This window comes from Hordeum vulgare, chromosome 4H (genome assembly GCF_904849725.1).
Source record: "Hordeum vulgare subsp. vulgare chromosome 4H, MorexV3_pseudomolecules_assembly, whole genome shotgun sequence".
In the NCBI taxonomy this organism is placed as follows: domain Eukaryota; kingdom Viridiplantae; phylum Streptophyta; class Magnoliopsida; order Poales; family Poaceae; genus Hordeum; species Hordeum vulgare.
Genome location: NC_058521.1, coordinates 561,715,830 through 561,740,342, shown reverse-complemented (window position 1 = coordinate 561,740,342; position 24,513 = coordinate 561,715,830).

Sequence of the window (24,513 nt, the reverse complement as noted above, 5' to 3'; positions counted from 1 at the left end):
CACGAGGGTTTCCGGAATGGTCCGGAAACGAAGATTGATATATAGGATGACCTCATTTGATTACCGGAAGGTTTTCGGAGTTACCGGGAATGTACCGGGAATGACGAATGGGTTCCGGGAGTTCACCGGGGGGGGGCAACCCTCCCCGGTGTTGGAATTATTCCCTAGAGGCCATAATAAATATAGTTATTATTATAATTCCTGTATCAAGATAATCGTTTATTATCCATGCTATAATTGTATTGAATGAAGACTCATTTACATGTGTGGATACATAGACAAAACACTGTCCCTAGCAAGCCTCTAGTTGGCTAGCTAGTTGATCAAAGATAGTCAGTGTCTTCTGATTATGAACAAGGTGTTGGTGCTTGATAACTAGATCACGACATTAGGAGAATCAGGTGATGGACTAGACCCAAACTAATAGACGTAGCATGTTGATCGTGTCATTTTGTTGCTACTGTTTTCTGCGTGTCAAGTATTTGTTCCTATGACCATGAGATCATATAACTCACTAACACCGGAGGAATACTTTGTGTATCAAACGTCGCAACGTAACTGGGTGACTATAAAGATGCTCTACAGGTATCTCCGAAGGTGTTCGTTGAGTTAGTATGGATCAAGACTGGGATCTGTCACTCCGTGTGACGGAGAGGTATCTCGGGGCCCACTCGGTAATACAACATCACACACAAGCCTTGCAAGCAATGTAACTTAGTGTAAGTTGCGGGATCTTGTATTACGGAACGAGTAAAGAGACTTGCCGGTAAACGAGATTGAAATAGGTATGCGGATACTGACGATCGAATCTCGGGCAAGTAACATACCGATGGACAAAGGGAATGACATACGGGATTATATGAATCCTTGGCACTGAGGTTCAAACGATAAGATCTTCGTAGAATATGTAGGATCCAATATGGGCATCCAGGTCCCGCTATTGGATATTGACCGAGGAGTCTCTTGGGTCATGTCTACATAGTTCTCGAACCCGCAGGGTCTGCACACTTAAGGTTCGACGTTGTTTTATGCGTATTTGAGTTATATGGTTGGTTACCGAATGTTGTTAGGAGTCCCGGATGAGATCACAGACGTCTCGAGGGTTTCCGGAATGGTTCGGAAACGAAGATTGATATATAGGATGACCTCATTTGATTACCGGAAGGTTTTCGGAGTTACCGGGAATGTACCGGGAATGACGAATGGGTTCCGGGAGTTCACCGGGGGGGCAACCCTCCCCGGTGTTGGAATTATGCCCTAGAGGCCATAATAAATATAGTTATTATTATAATTCCTGTATCAAGATAATCGTTTATTATCCATGCTATAATTGTATTGAATGAAGACTCATTTACATGTGTGGATACATAGACAAAACACTGTCCCTAGCAAGCCTCTAGTTGGCTAGCCAGTTGATCAAAGATAGTCAGTGTCTTCTGATTATGAACAAGGTGTTGTTGCTTGATAACTCGATCACGTCATTAGGAGAATCACGTGATGGACTAGACCCAAACTAATAGACGTAGCATGTTGATCGTGTCATTTTGTTGCTACTGTTTTCTGTGTGTCAAGTATTTGTTCCTATGACCATGAGATCATATAACTCAATAACACCGGAGGCATACTTTGTGTGTATCAAACGTCGCAACGTAACTGGGTGACTATAAAGATGCTCTACAGGTATCTCCGAAGGTGTTCGTTGAGTTAGTATGGATCAAGACTAGGATTTGTCACTCCGTGTGACGGAGAGGTATCTCGGGGCCCACTCGGTAATACAACATCACACACAAGCCTTGCAAGCAATGTAACTTAGTGTAAGTTGCGGGATCTTGTATTACGGAACGAGTAAAGAGACTTGTCGGTAAACGAGATTGAAATAGGTATGCGGATACTGACGATCGAATCTCGGGCAAGTAACATACCGAAGGACAAAGGCAATGACATACGGGATTATATGAATCCTTGGCACTGAGGTTCAAACGATAAGATCTTCGTAGAATATGTAGGATACAATATGGGCATCCAGGTCCCGCTATTGGATATTGACCGAGGAGTCTCTCGGGTCATGTCTACATAGTTCTCGAACCCGCAGGGTGTGCACACTTAAGGTTCGACGTTGTTTTATGCGTATTTGAGTTATATGGTTGGTTACCGAATGTTGTTCGGAGTCCCGGATGAGATCACATACGTCATGAGGGTTTCCGGAATGGTCCGGAAATGAAGATCGATATATAGGATGACCTCATTTGATTACCGGGAGGTTTTCGAAGTTACCGGGAATGTACCGTGAATGACGAATGGGTTCCGGGAGTTCACCGGGGGGGCAACCCACCCCGGGGAAGCCCATAGGCCTTGAGGGTGGTGCACCAGCCCTTAGTGGGCTGGTGGGACAGCCCAAAAGGGCCCTATGCGCATTGGAAGAAAAATCAAAGAGAAAAAAAAGGAGGAGGTGGGAAAGGAAAGAAGGACTCCACCCACCAAACCAAGTAGGACTCGGTTTGGGGGGGAGTCCTTCCCCCCTTTGGCTCGGCCGACCCCCTTGGGGCTCCTTGAGCCCCAAGTCAAGGTCCCCCCTCTCCCACCTATATATACGGAGGTTTTAGAGCTGATTTGAGACGACTTTTCCACGGCAGCCCGACCACATACCTCCACGGTTTTTCCTCTAGATCGCGTTACTGCGGAGCTCGGGCAGAGCCCTGCTGAGACGAGATCATCACCAACCTCCGGAGTGCCGTCACGCTGCTGGAGAACTCTTCTACCTCTCCGTCTCTCTTGCTGGATCAAGAAGGCCGAGATCATCGTCGAGCTGTACGTGTGCTGAACGCGGAGGTGCCGTCCGTTCGGCACTAGATCGTGGGACTGATCGCGGGATAGTTCGCGGGGCGGATCGAGGGACGTGAGGACGTTCCACTACATCAACCGCGTTCACTAACACTTCTGTTGTACGGTCTACAAGGGTACGTAGATCACTCATCCCCTCTCGTAGATGGACATCACCATGATAGGTCTTCGCGCGCGTAGGAAAATTTTTGTTTCCCATGCGACGTTCCCCAACACCCGGGGAAGCCCATAGGCCTTGGGGGTGGCACACCAGCCCTTGGTGGGCTGGTGGGACAGCCCAAGAAGGCCCTATGCGCCATAATAAGAAAATCAAAGAGAAAAGGAAAAACAGGAGGAGGTGGGAAAGGGAAGAAGGACTCCACCCACCAAACCAAGTTGGACTCGGTTTGGGGGGGGAGACCTTCCCCCCTTGGCTCGGCCGACCCCCTTGGGGCTCCTTGAGCCCCAAGGCAAGGCTCCCCCTCTTCCCACCTATATATACGGAGGTTTTAGGGCTGATTTGAGACGACTTTTCCACGGCAGCCCGACCACATACCTCCACGGTTTTTCCTCTAGATCGCGTTTCTGCGGAGCTCGGGCGGAGCCCTGCCGAGATTAGATCACCACCAACCTCCGGAGTGCCGTCACGCTGCCGAAGAACTCTTCTACCTCTCCGTCTCTCTTGCTAGATCCAGAAGGCCGAGATCATCGTCGAGTTGTACGTGTGCTGAACGCGGAGGTGTCGTCCGTTCGGCACTAGATCGTGGGACTGATCGCGGGACGATTCGCGGGGCGGATCGAGGGACGTGAGGACGTTCCACTACATCAACCGCGTTCACTAACGCTTCTGCTGTACGGTCTACAAGGGTACGTAGATCACACATCCCCTCTCGTAGATGGACATCACCATGATAGGTCTTCGTGCGCGTAGGAAAATTTTTGTTTCCCATGCGACGTTCCCCAACACCTACGACAATTGTACGCGGCGTCTGTAATCAACATTCTTATATGGTGGGTAACGCCACCGCCCAATGTGAAATTCCTCAAGTTGATTTTCTTCAAATGATCAATTTCCTCACAATGTGTTTTTCTTCAAAACAGTTGTTCTTTATTGTGATGATTTATTACAAAATCTTCAAAAACACTTGATGACTTTCGTTTGACTAGATAGACTGTGATTTCTAGTCCTCAACAACATTCACTTATTGCTAGTTCTTCAAGTTCATGTTTCTGCTAAGTGAATGTGATCGGACCCTACTTTCCCTCTATGCTATACTTATCCAGTCTATTCAATTCTTCATATGCGTTCTACTTGAAACTTTGTTCAAAATCCTCACTGCATCCTTGTCAGTTGATGATTTTGTAACGAACATCCTCAAATCTTCAAAAATTGCTTCTTTAAGGGCACAGTAACCGAACCCCCACTTCCCACGATGGGATAACCACGATCTCCACTATCTCCACCGCATCGTATGGGAGCTACACGTGTCCTGCGGAGACGTAGAGGCAGGGGCTATTTGGTCCGACATTCTCGCGCCAATAGTAACTTTTGGCTATAAATATGTCCCTATCCCCCTCGGCATCCTCTTCTTCGCCTCCACCGAACCCTAGCGCCACCGCTGGTAGTCTCGTCGCCGGTGAGGAAGAGCTTCACTGCCTCGACTTCTCCGTCGCCGGAACCACGCCGGAGTCGGACCATCTTCGTCCGCCGCCGCCGTAGACGTCCTCTGTAGCCGAGTTAGGGTGCATTGGACACTCGAACGAAGAGCCTCTTCAACACAACTTTCTGTGTTCTTCGTGTGCACCTTCCAGGGTAAATATATCCCATTTCTACAGCAGATTAGATCTAAAATTTTACATCTTCTATCTGAAATCTGTTTTTCCTCAAGATACGATGCGCACATGATTCCTCAAACACTACCTATCACCACAATCATTGATGAACTATGCTAAGCATCTAAGACTTTCACGAGATTCCTCAATTGTGCAAATTTTCGGATCTGTACAACTCTGGAACCCAAGAACAGTATGCTTAGGCAAATTCCTCAACCACTGGTTATATTCCTCAAACTGTCAAACTTTTTCATTTTTCTTCAAATCTAAGAACGCATATGACCTCTCCAAATTCCTCGCAACTATACTCTGTTCACAGGTACACACATGTCAGCTGATGAATCTCTCGGTTCTCATCACATTAACTCATTTGCAGCGTTTCGGGAAGAAACTCTTCAAGGCTCATCAGAATCCTCAAGAGTTCAAAATCATCAGCAAAATCCTCAACTGAAGAAAATGGAGGAAGAAAGAAAACAGAAGGGAGGAAAGAAACTTGAGCAAAACACAGCTGCTGATATCCGTGAGGACATTTACTTGGACTATTGCACGCCTGATGAAAATGAGACAATGGCCAAGAGAAAGATACGGCTGCAGAAGATTGAACGCCGATGGGCGAAGGAATGGAAGGAGTACAGGTTTGTGACTCCCAAATATGCGAAGAAATTCGCTTTGAAGCCTCCTGGCAGAAGGGCCCCACTTGAGGATCATCAAGTAGCACATCCCTCAAGTCTCATGACCATTGATGACTATCCAGATGAGAAAGAAAAGCATCTGGCCAAGCTCATGAAGCAGGCAGAAGCTGCAGTGAGGAAATTTAATGAATCCTGAGCTGCTGCCTCAGGTGCTGCTAATTCCTCAGCTGCAGAAACCTCAGGCTCAAAAATTCCTCAAATGCAATCTGTGCCATCAAAGCCAAGGGCTCCAAAGCCTCAAGAGAAGTCTGCTCAGGCTTCTGTCACAAAATCCTCAGCACCAAAACCCTCATTGCCAAAACCTTCAACACCAAAACCATCAGCGCCAAAGCCATAAGTACCAATCTCCTCAGCACCAAAATCCTCAGCTCCAACTCCAAAGCCTCAAGAGAGACCAGTACAGAAGCAAGTCGTAAAGCCTATGACCGCCAGCTCCAGCTCCTCACTCCCAGCTGCAACCAGCTCAGAGACAAAGTCTTCAACACCTCCTGCGAAGACTTTGGTAACTGTTGAACGTGCACCTCTGCCCAGCCCGAGCAAAATCATCACAGTCCCGTCTGCATCAGAGGGAAGTGATGAATATGATGATGAAACTCTGCAAGCCATCATCAGAAACAAGCAAGAAAGAGTAGCTCAAGCATCAGGCAGTGCTATTCCTCTGGCCATGGACCCCAAAGTCCTCCTTGACTACATCAATATCTGGTATGAGGACCCAAACACTCCTATTGATGACCTGAAGCTTCCACCTGGCATCAGTCACATGGTGACCACTTTCATCAATGAAGCCAAGTGGAAAGAACAGCAGGCCAGACAGGCCAAAGTTGCAAAGATCAAAAAGGAGAAATTCCTCAGGCAGAATCTCCTCAAACTGACTCCTGATGCACTGGTGACAACGCAGGCAGAGCTGCAAAAATTGATTGACAAGTACGCCAAGCTGTCAGATCGCAAAAACCTCAAGAGCAATTTCATCAAGCTGGCCACTAATGTTGTTGATGACTACAACAAGAGAACCGCACTCCCAGCACCAACTCCTCAGCCCTTGGTTGAGGAGCCAGCAGATGAATCTCCTCAGGAGGAGGAAACTCCTCAAGCTGAGGAAGTACACCAAGAGCGCCGTGTTGATGAACCGGCCATTGAAGAAATCATCATGGAAACTCCAACTGATGAACTTGCTGCCACTGATGAGACTGCTCCTGTTCCAGCTGCTTCATCAAAGCAGGCTGATGACTCTGTTCCAGCTGGTACCTCAATACCAGCTGAAGAAACTGTAGAAAAAACACCTTCACCAAAAGCTTCAAAGGTGAAGAAGATAATTCCGTCTGCATCAGACGTAAAGAAAACAAGGGCTGCTGAAAAGGAAGCCAAGAAGAGAAAAGCCTCCTCAGCAGTAGAAGAAACAGAGCAAAGCGCCTAAAAGAAATTGAAAAACTGCTCCTCTGGACCCGGTGCCTCTCAATGTCGCCCCTTCCTATGAGATGGTCGTCATTGATGACCCAGCTACGAAGGCAGATGAGGAAATTAAGGATGTCGCCCCTGAGGAACACACTGACGAGGAAATTCAGATAGACGACAGTCCTCAACCTCTCATTCCTCACACAGAAAATGTTCAAGCATCAGCTGCACCAGCTGATGAAACTGCCTCTGCCACAAAGCCAGCTGAAGAAAAACAAGCTGAAAATCCTCAAGCTGACGAAATTCAACACTCTGTGCAGACTCCTCAAGATGAGGAACAGGCCGATCCAACTCCTTCAACTGAGAAAGAAGCAGAAATTCCTCAGCCTGAAGCTCAGCCAGAGCAAGCACCATCCCCTCAGCCTGAAGTACCAGCTGCTGAAATTCCTCACCCTGAGGAAAATGCTGAAGAAAATGCACCCGCCCAAGACAATGCATTCATTGTGCTTAACCCAGAGACTGCTATGGTTGTCTCCCCCCTATTCCTCAGCAAAATCTTCAGCCAGTTCAGCGTCAGCCATTCTCCAAGCGTCCAAAGTTTCAGAAAGAAAAATTCTTTGAAGAACGCATGTACTTCATCGGAGAGAACCCTTATGACAAGCCTCAAATGAGGCATCTGAAGTTTTGGACAAGGACTCAGATTAACTACTATGCCTCAGTGCTCTGTGGACGAAACAAGATATTCCAGCACAGGCATATTCCTCATGTTGAGCTTGAAGCAATACCTTGCCTGGAGCCAGTCCTTAGTGCACTCCACGATGCAGGTTTGCTTCCAATGTGCTCAGACATATCAGACTGGAATAGCGAGCTTATTCTTCAGTTCTATGCCACTCTTCACATATCTGGCAACCCTGAAGACATCAACACTTGGGTGTTTGACTGGATGTCACAAAACACTCACTACAAGGATCCAGCTTCTGAACTCCTCAGAGAACTACCCGTACCAATTCCCTCAGATGGGGCTGTGAAGCTTTATGGTGAGCGTGAGCTGCCAAATGGAATGATGGAAGTCCTCATGAAGCCTTTGGCTGAAGGAAAATCTTCAAGAACAACCTTCCTCGTCCACGAGCTCAAGTACACACCCCGGTCTGTCTACAGAATCGTCTGCAGTGTGCTCGCACCGATCAAAGGCCATGACGATGAAGAAGATGTTGTAGGCCTCATGAAGAATATATACTCTTCAACATCATTCACGGTATTCCTATCAATATCCATGATTTCCTCTTGAGGACTTTGGCCGACAATGCCATGTGCCCCTTTAATCACAAGATATATGCCCCGTGGATCATGAGATTCACCAGGACAAGGACAGGCATCAACTTTCATGCTGATTGTCAAAACCATGTTGGTTATATGCCTCCTATCCAGGTCAACAAGAAGACTTTCGAGCCCATTGAAGGAAAAGGAAAATCAGTGATTGAAGAAGGCAGTAGGCCCCTTGATGGCCAGTTCAGAGAGCCAGAAGCTTATTCTTCATGGGACGATACCGAGACTCGTCCAGCAAGCCATGTTCCTCCTCGCGTGTTGAATACCAGAGAGCTCCTCCTCAGTCTTCACCAGAAGGTGGATCGCAACCACAAATGGGTCAAACGCTAGTTTGGTGCCATTGTGAAAACCCTCACTGAAACACAGAACTCTGTGAAGATTAACCATCACTATCTGCATGAGGTTTTCGATCGCACCAGGGCTACACTTGCACATCTGAAGACTCGGACTAAGCTTGAAGAAATGAACTTTGAGCGATACTTTGACTGGTCGTGGCCTCCCAAGAAGAAGTTCAGGCCCATTCCAGTGCTAGACCTTGAACACAGCTCCTTTTCTTCATTCCGCACTGCTGAATCTGATGAAGAACAGCTCGACACTGCAACCGGCCCAAGGAAGAAGACTACTCCCAAGAAGCATCACGGCTCTTCCTCAACCGCCAAGAAATGAAGTCTTCACGGGCGTTAGTCCTCAGTTTGTCCCTTTTTGTCACTTGATGACAAAGGGGAAGAAACTCGAGAGTTAGTCTTCAAGCGGGATATTTTTGGGCTTATAAACTATATTTAAGTTACAAACTCTTGGCTCTTCTGAAGTTTTTATGTAATGAGTTGTAACTTAAGCCCGATGGTACTCTGACGCTTTTGAACGTTTTTATTCGCATGCTTATTCCTCAAGTTTTAATGCACACATGCTGGAATTCGTCAGATACCATTTGCCATCATGCATCTTCATTTTCTTCATATGATATGTTATATGTATGCATGATTTACAAGACTCAGGGGGAGATCTCCATGATATAAATCATCAATGTGCATTTGCTGTGAAAAGCAAAATCCTCAAGATATGCACATCTTCAGGGGGAGTCTCTCTGAATCTTGTTTTCAAATTCCTCAAATGAGTATTTACACTTCACATTTTGAATCCCTGTTGAAGACTTAACCTAATTGTCATCAACCACCAAAAAGGGGGAGATTGTAAGTGCATCTAGTGCCCCTTAGTGATTTTGGTGGTTTGAAGACTTATAGGTTAAGTATCTAATGTGTTTGTGAGTGTACACAGGATCTATAAGTCATTGAGAAGTTTGAGAAATTTGAAGAATATCGACCCCTAAGTTTATATGTCTTCAGTTGAAGAAATTGGTCTGAAGCTGAAGAAATGAATCGCGGGGAATCTGCGATGAAATTGATATTCCTCATGAAGATACTGATATTGAGAAGTCCGGTGGTTCCTGAAGAAAATCATTCTGAAGAATTTGAAGCATGAAGATTTACACTTTCTGTTTTACCTTCTTCGCATTTGAGTAATAGGAACACCGTACTGTTAAAGGGGGTCGAAGTTACACTATGGAATGAATTTCCTCAGGATGCTCAACCCAAGCCTAATCCTATCAAAAGCCTCAAGTGAGGAATATGAGTGACATGAGGACTCTCACAGTTGAGGGTTCCGACCGTTTCGATAACCACGCCAAGTCACTGGTCTTATCCACTCCAACGGTCATATTATTTAAGGGCATTAGTGTCAAATCATGTCGGGATGCTCCCAGGCTATAAATAGCCACCCCCCACAACCACTAGCTGGTTGGCTGCTCCGTTAAAAACTGACACTTGTCATAAGAGCAACCCAAATTCCTCAGAAGCCTTCGAGAGTAATTCATCAGTGAGGAAATACACCACCCACCGAAACCACAAACCAAACCTAGTGATTGAGCATCATTGAAGAAGTTGTTCTTGTGTGGGACTGAAGCCTTTTACCTTTGAGGACTGTGCATCCTCGAGACGGTTAGGCGTCATGGTCTAGAGCTTTCCAGCAGTCAATTGTGGATCGTCGGGTGACCAAGTTTGTGAGGGTTTGGAAGTTTGCCCTGAAGACTTACCACGAGTGTTGGGCGAGGACTGTGTGTCCTTAGCTCAAGGAGAATACGGTAGGGATTGGGTGTCTTTTGGTTTCAATACCAAGCCGCTCCAAACCAGATGTACGACTGTCACAGCAGTTGGAACCGGGTCATCAACGACTGTCTTCACTGAGAAACGGGTTCTAATTCCTCAACTCTTTATTTTCCCGTATTATGTGTTGATGACTTTCACTGTGACTGTTTGAAGAATTTGCTGAAGACTTTCTCCGAATTTCCTCAACCACAAATTCTTCACGTTAGTTGTTTCTCATCTGTTTTCTGCGTGCCTGCTCAGTGTGCAATCTGTTTTCACATTCTTCACTCTGAAAAACTGTTGTTGTGAAACTTTGCACTTCTGATCCTTTAGTGTTTCCGCTGTAAGTTAGTAATCAGTGAGGAATTTCCTCAAAAGGAATTTCCTCAAAAGGAATTTCCTTAGTGATGAAATTCTAAAAATCTCCTATTCACCCCCCCCCCTCTAGTCGATATAACGCACTTTGAAAGTCTGACACGTGTATCTAGTTCGTGAATTTGGCCAACTTAATGAGAGACATATATTACAAAAAATATATCATTAAAAACTTTAGATGTTCTATTTTCTAATGATATAATTTTTATGTTAAATAATATATTTTATATAAGTCAATTGACGATCTAGGTACACGTGCATGCCTTATAAACTGTGAAGGAGGGAGTATCATACTCCCTCCGTTTCAGTTTATAAGTCCGGCACGTGTATCTAGGTCGTCAATTTGACCAACTTAATGAGAGACATATATTACAAAAAATATATATCATTAAAAACTTTAGATGTTCTATTTTCTAATGATATAATTTTTATATTAAACAATACATTTTATATAAGTCAAATTAACGACCTAGGTACACGTGCATGCCTTATAAACTGTGACGGAGGGAGTAGGATAGTTCATTTATGGTCATGCATGACACATAATAACACCTCATTTTATATGATCTGGTATCATGATATGGTACTCAACCCTCTCTTTCTTCATTTAATTCTATTCCATCTCATCAAAATTGCCTAGTTGGCATGCATGATACTACCTATGATACTTTCATTATGGACAACCTTATCTAGTGGAATAATGCAGATCACAAGTTTACAATAGATGATTACACTATCTGCAACATAGTACTCCCTAGCTTTTTTTGAATGAAACCATGAGAGCTGCTATATTCATTGATCAGAGAGATATGATACAGGAGACCGCTCAGTTAATTAAGGAAAACCAGGCTAAAACCCTAACAAACAGGAAAACACACTAGTAAAAACTAGGTCTAAACACCGCAAGTCGCAAACCACCATCCAAAGGCCAGCTACCAGCTACTCCCTGACAATTACCCAAAACCAACCACCACCTACAGACAAACGCACCCTCGGAAGCCATCATCGAGGTCTCCAAACTAACGCCTCCAAGGAGGAAGCGATGTCACAAACACCGTCGTCACCCGATCCGGCAAAGCCGAATCTTCGGTTTTCACTCGAGATCACTAGAACAGAGATGTTAAAGAAACAACAAGGTCCACGACGACACCTTCAGGAAGGAAACCGACATCCGCATAAGTCATTGTCGACGGCATCGACAAGGTCGATGCTAGATTTTCATCCGAAGCCTAGCCATACGACAGACCATCTCGACATCTGAGGACACCGAAACGACGATGAGCAAGAAGGAGGCCGAAAGCGCGCAACACCGAGACCAATCTGAACATAGGAGCTGGGCGGTTGTCACATCAACTAGTTGACCCGCGCCGCCGCACGTAGGACTAGCAGAGGACCCCGCCAAATCTGGCTGACCCACGCCACCGCACGCAGTCACTAGGCACAGAAAGTTCACGCCGCCGCGCGATGGATCTGGTCGGGGCCGTGTCGAAAACAGACCGCCCAAGCTATCGCTCGTTGGAAACTGGGCGAAACGCACCAAAGCCGGCCGGCCCGCACCACCGCGCTCTAGATCAGGCCGAGGATGTGCACACACAGACTAGCCCGCGCCACCGTGCGCGGGATCTGGGCGGAACCCGGCCAGGGAGGCCCGCCCGCGCCTCCTCCAGTCACGAACGCGCACAAGGTCTTGGAAATATGCTATAGAGGCAATAATAAAATGGTTATTATCATATTTCCTTGTTCATGATAATCGTCTATTGTTCATGCTATAATTGTATTAACAGTAAACAGTAATACATGTGTGAATAAATAGATCATAATGTGTCCCTAGCAAGCCTCTAGTTGGCGAGCTCGTTAGTCAATAGATGATCATGGTTTCCTGGTCATGGGCATTAGATGTCATTGATAACGGTATCACATCATTGGGAGAATGATGTGATGGACAAGACCCAATCCTAAGCGTAGCACTAGATCGTATTGTTCGTATGCTAAAGCTTTTCCAATGTCAAGTATCTTTTCCTTCGACCGTGAGATTGTGCAACTCCCGGATACCGTAGGAGTGCTTTGGGTGTATCAAACGTCACAACGTAACTGGGTGACTATAAAGGTGCACTATGGGTACCTCTGAAAGTGTCTGTTGGGTTGGTACGAATCGAGATCGGGATTTGTCACTCCGTGTGACTGAGAGGTATCTCTGGGCCCACTCGGAAGAACATCATCATGAGCTCAATGTGACTAAGGAGTTAGTCACACGATGACGTGCTATGGAACGAGTAAAGATACTTACCGGTAACGAGGTTGAACAAGGTATAGGTATACCGACGATCGAATCTCGGGCAAGTTCTATACCGACACACAAAGGGAATTGTATACGGGATTGATTGAATACTTGACATCATGGTTCATCTGATGAGATCATCGTGGAGCGAGTGGGAGCCACCATGGGTATCCAGACCCCGCTGATGGTTATTGGTGGGAGAGGTGTCTCGGTCATGTGTGCTGGTCTCCCGAACCCGTAGGGTCTACACACTTAAAGTTCGATGACGCTAGGGTTATAGGTAATTGTTATACGAGGTTATCGAAAGTTGTTCGGAGTCCCGGATGAGATTCCGAACGTTACGAGGAGCTCCGGAATGGTCCGGAGGTAAAGATTGATATATAGGACGGATGGTTTCGGACACCGAAAGTGTGTCGGGCGTCACGGTAACGTACCGGGACCACGGGGACCACCGGAGGTGGCCCTGAGGGTCCATCGGAAGGGGGCACCGACCCCGGGAGGCTAGATGGGCCAAGTGCGGGAGGGAACCATCCCCTAGGTGGGCTGGTGCGCCCCCACTCAGCCCATGGCACAAGAAGAAGGGAGAGGGGGGAACCCTAGCGCAGGTGGGCCTAAGGCCCACCAGAAGGGTGCGCCACCCCTCCTCCCCCCCTTGGCCGCTGCACCTCCCCCCATCTAGGGCTGCGGCCCCTCCCAGGAGAGGGAAACCCTCAAGGGGGCGCAGCCCCTCCCTCCCCCTATATATAGTGGGCACTTTTGGCCTTTTGGAGATACAGTTTTCCCTCTCCCTCGGCGCAGCCCTGCTCTTCTTTCTCCTCTCTGCCGGTGCTTGGTGAAGCCCTGCTGGGAGACCTCGTCTCTCCATCGACACCACGCTGTCGTGCTGCTTGAGATCTTCCCCAACCTCTACCTCCTCCTTGCTGGATCAAGGTGCGGGAGACGTCACCGGGATGCACGTGTGTTGAACGCGGAGGTGCCGTGGTTCGGCACTAGATCGGAATCACACCGCGATCTGAATTGCCGCGAGTACGACTCCATCAACCGCGTTCTAGCAACGCTTCCGCTTAGCGATCTTCAAAGGTATGAAGATGCACTCATCCCTCTCTCGTTGCTGGTCTCTCCATAGGAAGATCTGGATATACGTAGGAAATTTTTTGAATTTACGCTACGTTACCCAACAGTGGTATCACAGCGAGGTTTTCTATGCGTAGATTCTATGCATGAGTAGAATACAAAAGGTTGTGGGCGATGATTTGTCAATTGCTTGCCGCTACTAGTCTTATTCTTTTCCGGCGGTATTGAGGGATGAAGCGGCCCGGACCGACATTACACGTACGCTTACGTGAGACTGGTTCCACCAACAGACATGCACACCGTGCATAAAGGTGGCTGGCGGGTGTCTGTCTCTCCTACTCTAGTCGGATTGGATTTGATGAAAAGGGTCCTTATGAAGGGTAAATAGCTTTGGCATATCATCTTTGTGGCTGTCATGTAGGTAAGAAGGCGTTCCTGCTAGAAACCCAAATCAGCCACGTAAAACTTGCAACAACAATTAGAGGACGTCTAACTTGTTTTTGCAGGGTTTGACATGTGATGTGATATGGCCAAAGTTGTGATGTTGCATGTATGATGTATGAAATAATCATGTTATTGTAATAGGTTTCACGACTTGCATGTCGATGAGTATGACAACTGGCAGGAGCCATAGGAGTTGTCTTAATTTATTGTATGAGATGCAACGCCATGTGCTTACTACTTGTACTTCATTGCTAACGGTTAGCTATAGTAGTAGTGATAGTAGTAGTTGGCGTGACGACTTCACGGAGACACGTTGATGGAGATCATGGTGTCACGCCGGTGACGATGATGATCATGCGATGCCTGGAGATGGAGATCAAAAGAGTAAAGATGATAATGGCCATATCATGTCACTATATGATTGCATTGTGATGTTTATCATGTTTTTCATCTTATTGCTTAGAACGACGGTAGCATAATAAGATGATCCCTCTTAAAATTTCGAGAACGTATTCCCCTAAGTGTGCACCGTTGCGAAGGATCGTTGTCTCGAAGCACCACGTGATGATCGGATGTGATAGATTCTAACGTTTGCATACAACGGGTGTAAGCCAGATTTACACACGCGAAACACCTAGGTTGACTCGATGAGCTTAGAATGTACAAACATGACCTCGAATACAAGAGACCGAAAGGTCGAACATGAGTCGTATGGTTGAATACGATCAGCATGAAGTTGCTCACCATGGTGACTAGTCCGTCTCACGTGATGATCGGACACGGGTTAGTCAACATGGATCATGTATCACTTAGATGACTAGAGGGATGTCGATTTAAGTGGGAGTTCATACTTAATTTGATTAAATGAACTTAATTGTCATGAACTTAGTCTAAAAGTTGTCTTTATAAATATTATAGATGGCCAACGTCAACCTCAATTTCAACGCATTCCTAGAGAAAAACAAGCTGAAAGATGATGGTAGCAACTATGCGGACTGGGTTCGCAACTTGAAGCTCATCCTTGAAGCAGCTAAAAAGGCTTATGTCCTTGATGAGCCGCTAGGTGACCCTCCCGCTCCCGCAGCAGCCCAGGACATTCTGAACGTCTGGCAAACGCGGAGTGATGACTACTCTGTGGTTAGGTGTGGCATGTTATACAATTTAGAAACGGGGCTCCAAAGGCATTTTGAGCAACACAATGCATATGAGATGTTCCAAGAGCTGAAGCTAGTTTTTCAAGCTCATGCCCGTGTCGAGAGATATGAAGTCTCCGACAAGTTCTTTAGCTGTAAGATGGAGGAGAACAGTTCTGTCAGTGAGCACATACTCAAAATGTCTGGGTTACATGGTCATCTGACTTCACTTGGAGTCGAACTTCCAGATGATGCTATAATTGACAGAATCCTCCAGTCTCTCCCACCAAGCTACAAAGGTTTTGTGCTGAACTACAACATGCAGGGGATGGAGAAGACCATTCCCGAGTTGTACTCGATGCTCAAGTGTGCAGAAGTAGAAATCAAGAAAGAGCATCAAGTGTTGATGGTCAACAAGACCACTAGTTTCAAGAAGGGCAAGGGTAAGAAGAACTTCAAGAAAGGCGGCAAAGTCGTTGCCGCGCCCTGTAAGCCAGATGCCGGGAAGAAGAAAAAGAATGGACCCAAGCCTGAGACTGAGTGCTTCTATTGCAAGGGAAAGGGTCACTGGAAGCAAAACTACCCCAAATACTTAGCGGACAAGAAGGCCGGCAACGTTAAAGGTATATGTGATATACATGTTATTGATGTGTACCTTACCAACGCTCGTAGTAGCTCCAGGGTATTTGATACCGGTGTTGTTGCTCACATTTGCAACTCAAAGCAGGAACTGCGGAATAAACGGAGACTGGCCAAGGATGAGGTGACGATGCACGTCGGGAATGGCTCCAAGGTCGATGTGATCGCCGTCGGCACGCTACCTCTACATTGTGACAGCCCGTTGCCGACGTTCCAGAAGCTTCCCCTTTTCTTTCCGTTTTCGTTGTGTGGGTATTTTCAGTTGCCGCTTCATCATCGCATCATGCGCATCATCTGCATTGCATCGGCGTCTCCGTTGCCGCCCGTTTTCAAAACTTGCATCCGTTGTTAGTTGCCGGTTATCGTCGCCGTTCATTCCGAGCCTGACCGCACTCGCACGCGCCCGCGGCACCGTCGAAACCCTGTTTTAAAAGCGCGTTTAAAACTTTCTCTGATCGAGGTGAAACTTGGCACGCGGTCGCGATTAGTTATAGCTAGGCCGCCTGTCGAATTTCGTCGCGATCGGAGACCGTCTGGTACCCGAACGGTCGACCGTAGCGGCACCGTATTCGGGCTACCGTCTGACGTTTGTCGGTGTTTTAAAAATTGTGCCGCGCCGCCCGTTCTCCCTCTCGTCTCCGGATATCCCCTCTACACGGCCTCGTACCCATACCCGCGTTCGGAATCGTCCGAATCCGACCCCGCGGTTGGATCCGGAGCGCGATTCCGGTTAACCAAGCCCCTCTTTTCTTTATAAATACCCCCTCCTCCTTAATTTTCGGACAGCCTCCTCTCTCCTCCTCGAAATCCGCGCCCTAATCCTAACCCTAGCCGCAGCACTCTCGGTCCCGCAGCCGCCGCCGGCCCGCGAGGCCCGCACCAGGCCCGGATCCGCCGCCGCCGCCTTGCCGAGCTCTTTGCAGCTCCTCTCCAACGCCGCGCCGCCGCCGGCCAGCAGCCGCCGCTGCCGGAGCGCGCCGTCCTCGGCCCCCGTGCGTCCCCGGCCGCCTCCGCCCATAGTCGCCGCCGGTACCACCTCGCCCCGCAGCCCGGAGCTCCGGCCACCTCCGTCAGCGCCGTCGCCCCGCCGTGCGAAGTGGCCGAGGTGCCCGTCCTGAGTCTGCAGCCTCCTCCGCCCGAGCGCCGCCTCCCGCCGGTCGCCGCCGGATCCGGACGCCTGCGCCTCGCTGCGCCCCGTGGTGGTTCCCTCCCTCGCCAGCCGCCGCGCCGCCGCTCGGGATCGGGAGCGCGCGACGGAAGGAACCCCAGCCCTCCTCCCACGTGGGCCCCGCGCCGGCCCAGTACCCGCGCCGCAGCAGCCCAGCGCTGCCTTCCCAGGCAGCCTCGCCTCTCCTCCGCCTGGGCCCAGAGCCCGCCTGCGCCAGGCCGGCCCAAGAGGCCTTTTTCCTCAGGTGAGCTATCCCCTTCCCCCATGCGCAGTTTTGTTATGCAGCGCCTGCCTGTTCGGCCCATTAGCGATTTAAGTTGATTTTCAGAATTAGTTATATTTCCAGAAATATCCGTATATTAGAACGCCCGGAGTTATTTATTTGTAAGTCGGATCGCGATGTTTTAGATATGCTTTTGTGGTGGTTTCGCGCGTAGAGTACGAATTTGAAACTTGCATATTTATTTGGCGTCGTTTGGCGTGCCGTACGCATAGATTAACTTGTTGTCCTAATTTGTTAGAGCCCGTATTTATTTTCCGCGCAAGTCCGGATTGCCCGTGTGCCTTAGATAAAATGCCTATGTTTTAGGGACCTTTATTCTAGGTATTTAAGAGCGGTCATTGGTTTTTTGCGGGTAGGGAGTTGCCGGTAGTTTATTTTCCCGTATATAGGTTATTTACCCGCATTAATGTGTGGCATTATTTTGGGTTGCAAGCCCCACATATTTTATATGTTTCCGGGGTAGAAAAATCCCATGGAATTTTCTGTGCAATTAGTTTTAGCTTTTGAGTAAGTTAGTTCGCAAGATATTTTGCCGTGATGCCCTTTTGTTTAATTCGTAGGATTTATTCCGTGCCTCGTTTGAATTAGTTGTCAACTAGAGAGTTGATCTTGGATGTTTTGTTTAGCCCCTGGTATTTTTGGTTGCAATAGAAATGCATGGTTAGGTGTGTTTCGATAGCCCTCAAGTTGCTAGAAATAGTGCTGTTTTAGACGTGCTGAAATATTTCTAAGTCTGGAGTCTGTTATTATTTTTTTGCTGTCTTGTCTTGCTTACATCTTGTGATCTGTAGCTCTTTTGGGGTTGGTCCAATGGAGTTAGTTGTACCCCTTATGTTTCTCTAGCATGCTATTAAGTTTCATGCCATTTGGAGTCCTGTAGCTATAGTTTTTGCTGCTGTCAATATTGCTTCAGATCGAAAACTGCACTTTCAGGAGGTGTTATTTTCACGAAGTCTGAAATAGTGCGTGAGATGCCATTTTGTGTCTTCTTTTCCTAGTGCTCCTTGCTGCCATGTTAGTTGTTGTTAGTAGTTTGTAGTAGTGCTTCTTGCCCTCTTCCGTGCCATGCCTTGCTTGAGTTTATCGGAGTTGTGTAGCCGTAGTTGTGGGGCGTAGTAAATGCTATGTGGCTAATTTTGGCAGATTGTAGAGATTTCTTGTTTTGTTCGTAGTTTGTGAACCGTAGCTCCGTTTTGATCGAGTCCTACATGAAACTTTCTTAGAATCTTGTGTAGTTTCATTTTCTCTTGCTGGTTGTTTGTTTTGAAGTGCTCGTAGCCGCCGTTGCACGCATATTGCATTCATGCCATCATATCTTGCGGTGCTTATAACTTTCGATCCGTAGCTCCGTTGGAGATGTTCTTTATGTGTAGATTGCTTGCCTTGACGCGTAGAATCACGTGAACCTATTTGTTTTGCTGTTTAACAACTAATTAAATGCATTAGTTCAGATCTGGACAGAATCGTAAATTAACATGTGAGGTCGTCTCGGAGATGCTATATGACGTTTCCGACCTCATTTAAAATGCCTAGATAGGTAGTTTAATTGCACTTCACCTCTTGCCATGGTTAACCACATTTAATATTGCCGTGTATCTAATCGGGATAGAACTAACTAATAAACGTGGAGTTTCGTCAATATGCAACTCGTTGCATATTGAACTTCACTTAATGTGTAGTGTTTGATTGTGTGAATTGTCATGTCGTGCCTTGCATGTTTTCAGCTGCTGCTGCATCATTTGTGTTGTTGCAACGTGTGGTGAATATCGTGTGTTGATGCTTGTTTCCGTTTCCTCCGTATCGATAGAGTTCCGCAAGCGTGTCGGATGTGAGGACCCGTTCGACTACGTCGGTTCGTCTGCTTCACGGAGGCATTCTTCTTCCAAGCGGGATCTCAGGCAAGATGATCATTTCTCCAGATACCATTACTATCATTGCCATGCTAGTTTTACCGTTGCTACCGTTTATGTCACGTTGCCTACCACATGTTAAATATCAGCCTCTCAACAATGCCACGATTACCTTCAACCGGTTCAACCTAGCAAACCACTGATTGGCTATGTTACCGCTTGCTTAACCCTGTGTTAGCGTTGCTAGTTGCAGGTACAGTTGCTTCCATGTGAAAACATGGGTCCCTTGTCATATCACCATATTAAATGCTATTTAATTTAATGGACCTATATACTTGGTAAAAGGTGGAAGGCTCGGCCTTTCTAGCCTGGTGTTTTGTTCCACCTTTGCCCCCTTAGTTTCCGGCTACCGGTGTTATGTTCCATATATGAGCGCTCCTAACACGATCGGGGTTGTTATGGGGACCCCCTTGATAATTCATTTTAGATTAAAGCTGGTCTGGCAAGGCCCAACTTTGGTACTACATTTGCCTAATCACCTAATAAAATTGCATAGGGACTTCCCGAGCCCCGAGGATAATTTAATCAACCCCCGGGCCAGTGCTCCTCATGAGTGTTGGTCCCACCTGAGCGATGTCCGGCGCCCCTCTGGTCACCCGGAGGTTTAGCGATCCCGACGTCTAGCTCATCCGCCGTGTCCTGAGAACGAGGTACGCGACTCCTATCGGGATCGTCGACACGTCGGGCGGCCTTGCTGGATTAGTTTTACCTTTGACGAGATATCTTGTGCATCGGGATTCCGGTGATGCTTTGGGTAATCTCAGAGTTGAGGTTTTCCACTAGGGAATCCGACGAGATCACGAGCTTCGTGATTGAGGATTTCTATGCGGCTTGTGGTAATTTGTGATGGACTAGTTGGAGCACCCCTGCAGGGTTTAATCTTTCGGAAAGCCGTGCCCGTGGTTATGTGGCAATGTGGAAGCTTTGTTTAACACTGGTTCTAGATAACTTGAAGTTAACTTAATTAAAACTTGCCAACTGTGTGCGTAACCGTGACTGTCTCTTTCGTGAGTTCCTTCTCCGATCGAGGACACGGTGGGGTTATGCCTGACGTAGGTAGGTGTTCAGGATCACTTATTTGATCAACAGTAGTTCACGTCCGCTATGCATAGAACTTCCCCTCTTATTTCTGGTAATCGTAAGTTTAGCCACCAAATATATGCTTAGCCGCTGCTGCAACCTCACCACTTAACCATACCTCACCCATTAAGCTTTGCTAGTCTTGATACCTTTGGAAATGAGATTGTTGAGTCCCCTGTGGCTCACAGATTACTACAACACCAGTTGCAGGTACAGGTAAAGGTTACGTGACGCGAGCGCGTTGATTGTTCATTTGGAGTTACTTCTTCTTCTTCTTCTTCATCGATCTAGGATGGGTTCCAGGCCGGCAGCCTGGGATAGCAAGGATGGACGTCGTTCTTATTTTTCTCGTTTGTTTTCGTCCGTAGTCGGACCCTGCTCTTACTCTTGATGATTATGTAATGTACTGATGTGACTCTGATGTAGCTTGTGGCGAGTATAAGCCAACTCTTTATATATCTCTTCTTTTCAGTACATGTACTTGTAACGATATCCATTCTTGCGACACGACGAGATGCGCTTCTATCCCTGACGAGGCCTTTGTGCCAAATTGAGGATAGGGTCCCATCTGGGGCGTGACATACATCTACCGTCGGGATTAGTTTTAAACCTTAATAATTGTTATTTAGTACCAGATTTGAGCATGAATATTGTATCAGGGTCTTGCTTAATGCGAGACGGCTACTCATTTAAGTCAGAGAATAATGGTTGTTCTATTTATATGAGTGATATGTTTTATGGTCATGCTCCGCTGGTGAATGGTTTATTCTTGATGAATCTCGATTGTGATGTTACGCATATTCATAGTGTGAGTACCAAAAGATGTAAAGTTGATAATGATAGTCCCACATACTTGTGGCACTGCCGCCTTGGTCATATCGGCGTTAAGCGCATGAAGAAGCTCCATACTGATGGACTATTAGAGTCTCTTGACTTTGAATCATTTGACACATGCGAACCGTGCCTCATGGGCAAGATGACTAAGACTCCATTCTCAGGAATAATGGAGAGAGTAACCAACTTATTGGAAATAATACATACTCATGTGTGTGGTCCAATGAACGTTGAAGCTCGCGGTGGCTATCGTTATGTTCTCACTCTCACCGATGATTTGAGTAGGTATGGGTATATCTACTTGATGAAGCACAAAACTGAGACATTTGAAAAGTTCAAGGAATTTCAGAGTGAGGTCGAGAATCAACGTGACAGAAAAATTAAGTGTCTACGATCTGATCGTGGAGGAGAATATTTGAGTCACGAGTTTGGCACACGCCTAAGGAAGTGTGGAATCCTTTCACAACTGACGCCGCCTGGCACACCGCAACGTAATGGAGTGTCTGAACGTCGTAATCGCACTTTATTAGATATGGTACGATCTATGCTGTCTCTTACCGACTTACCGCTATCATTTTGGGGATACACATTAGAAACTGCAGCATTCACTTTAAATAGGGCACCGTCTAAATCCGTTGAGACGACGCCGTATGAACTATGGTTTGGCAAGAAACCTAAGTTGTCGTTTCTTAAAGTTTGGGGCTGCGATGCTTATGTGAAGAAACTTCAACCAGAAAAGCTCGAACCCGAAGCGGAGAAATGCGTATTCATAGGATACCCTAAGGAAACTATTGGGTATACCTTATATCTTAGATCCAAAGGTAAAATCTTTGTTGCCAAGAATGGATCCTTTCTAGAGAAAGAGTTTCTCTCGAAAGAAGTAAGTGGGAGGAAGGTAGAACTTGATGAGGTAATTACACCCCCTCTCGAACAGGAAAGTAGCGCAACACGGGAAATTGTTTCTGTGGCGCCTGCACCAACTGAAGAGGAAGTTAATGATAATGATATGAAGCTTCGAATCAAGTTACTACTGAACCGCGAAGGTCCACAAGGGCACGCTCCGCACCAGAGTGGTACGACAACCCTGTGATGGAAATCATGTTGTTCGACAACGGTGAACCTTCGAACTATGAAGAAGCGATGGCGGGCCCGGATTCCAATAGATGGCTTGAAGCTATGAAATCCGAGATAGGATCCATGTATGAGAACAAAGTATGGACTTTGGTGGACTTGCTCGAGGACCGGCGAGCCATAGAAAATAAATGGATCTTCAAGAAGAAGACTGATGCAAACAGTAATGTAACCGTTTATAAAGCTCGACTTGTCGCAAAGGGTTTTCGACAAATTCAAGGAATTGACTACGAAGAGACTTTCTCTCCCGTAGCGAAGCTGAAATCAGTCCGAATCATGTTAACAATTGCCGCCTTTTATGATTATGAAATTTGGCAAATGTACGTCAAAACAGCGTTCCTTAACGGGAACCTTAAGAAAGAGTTGTATATGATGCAACCAGAAGGTTTTGTCGACCCTAAGGGTGCTAACAAAGTGTGCAAGCTCCAGCGCTCCATCTATGGGCTGGTGCAAGCATCTCAGAGTTGGAACATTCGCTTTAATGAGGTGATTAAAGCGTTTGGGTTCATACAGGTTCACGGAGAAGCCTGTCTGTATAAGAAGTGAGTGAGAGCTCTGTAGCTTTCCTCATACTGTATGTGGATGACATATTATTGATGGGGAATGATATAGAGATGTTGGAGAGCATAAAGGCCTATTTGAACAAGAGTTTTTCAATGAAGGACCTTGGAGAAGCTGCATACATATTAGGCATCAAGATCTATAGAGATAGATCGAGACGCCTCGTAGGTCTTTTGCAAAGTACATACCTTGACAAGATATTGAAGAAGTTCAATATGGAAAACTCAAAGAAAGGGTTCTTGCCAGTTTTGCAAGGTATGGGATTGAGTAAGACTCAGTCGGTGACCACGGCAGCAGATAGAGAGAAGATGAGTTCTGTCCCCTATGCTTCAGTCGTAGGCTCTCTTATGTATGACATGCTGTGTACCAGACCTGATATAAACCTTGCCATAAGTTTGGTAGGGAGGTACCAAAGTGATCCCGGTATGGAACACTGAACTGCGGTCAAGAATATCCTTAAGTACCTAAAGAGGACTAAGGAAATGTTTCTCATTTATGGAGGTGACGAAGAGCTCGTCGTAAAGGGTTACGTCAACGCTAGCTTCGACACAGATCCGGATGACTCTAAGTCATAGACTGGATACATATATGTTTTGAATGGTGGGGCAGTGAGCTGGTGTAGCAGCAAGCAAGAAGTCGTGGCAGCATCTACATGTGAAGCGGAGTACATAGCTGCTTCTGAAGCAGCTCATGAAGGAATTTGGATGAAGGAGCTCATCACCGACCTTGGAGTGGTTCCAAGCGCGTCGGGTCCGATGTCACTCTTCTGTGATAACACTGGGGCCATTGCCATAGCCAAGGATCCCAGGTTTCACCGGAAGATGAAGCACATTAAACGCCGCTACAACTCCATCCAGGACCATGTCCAGAGTGGAGTAATAGTGATTTGTAAAGCACACACGGATCTGAACGTTGCAGACCCGTTGACTAAACCTCTTCCACGAGCAAAACATGATCAACACCATAATGTTATGGGTGTTCGATACATCACAATGTAACTAGATTATTGACTCTAGTGCAAGTGGGAGACTGTTGGAAATATGCCCTAGATGCAATAATAAAATGGTTATTATCATATTTCCTTGTTCATGATAATCATCTATTGTTCATGCTATAATTGTATTAACAGGAAACAGTAATACATGTGTGAATAAATAGATCACAATGTGTCCCTAGCAAGCCTCTACTTGGCTAGCTCGTTAGTCAATAGATGATCATGGTTTTCTGGTCATGGGCATTAGATGTCATTGATAACGGGATCACATCATTGGGAGAATGATGTGATGGACAAGACCCAATCCTAAGCGTAGCACTAGATCGTATTGTTCGTATGCTAAAGCTTTTCCAATGTCAAGTATCTTTTCCTTCGACCGTGAGATTGTGCAACTCCTGGATACCG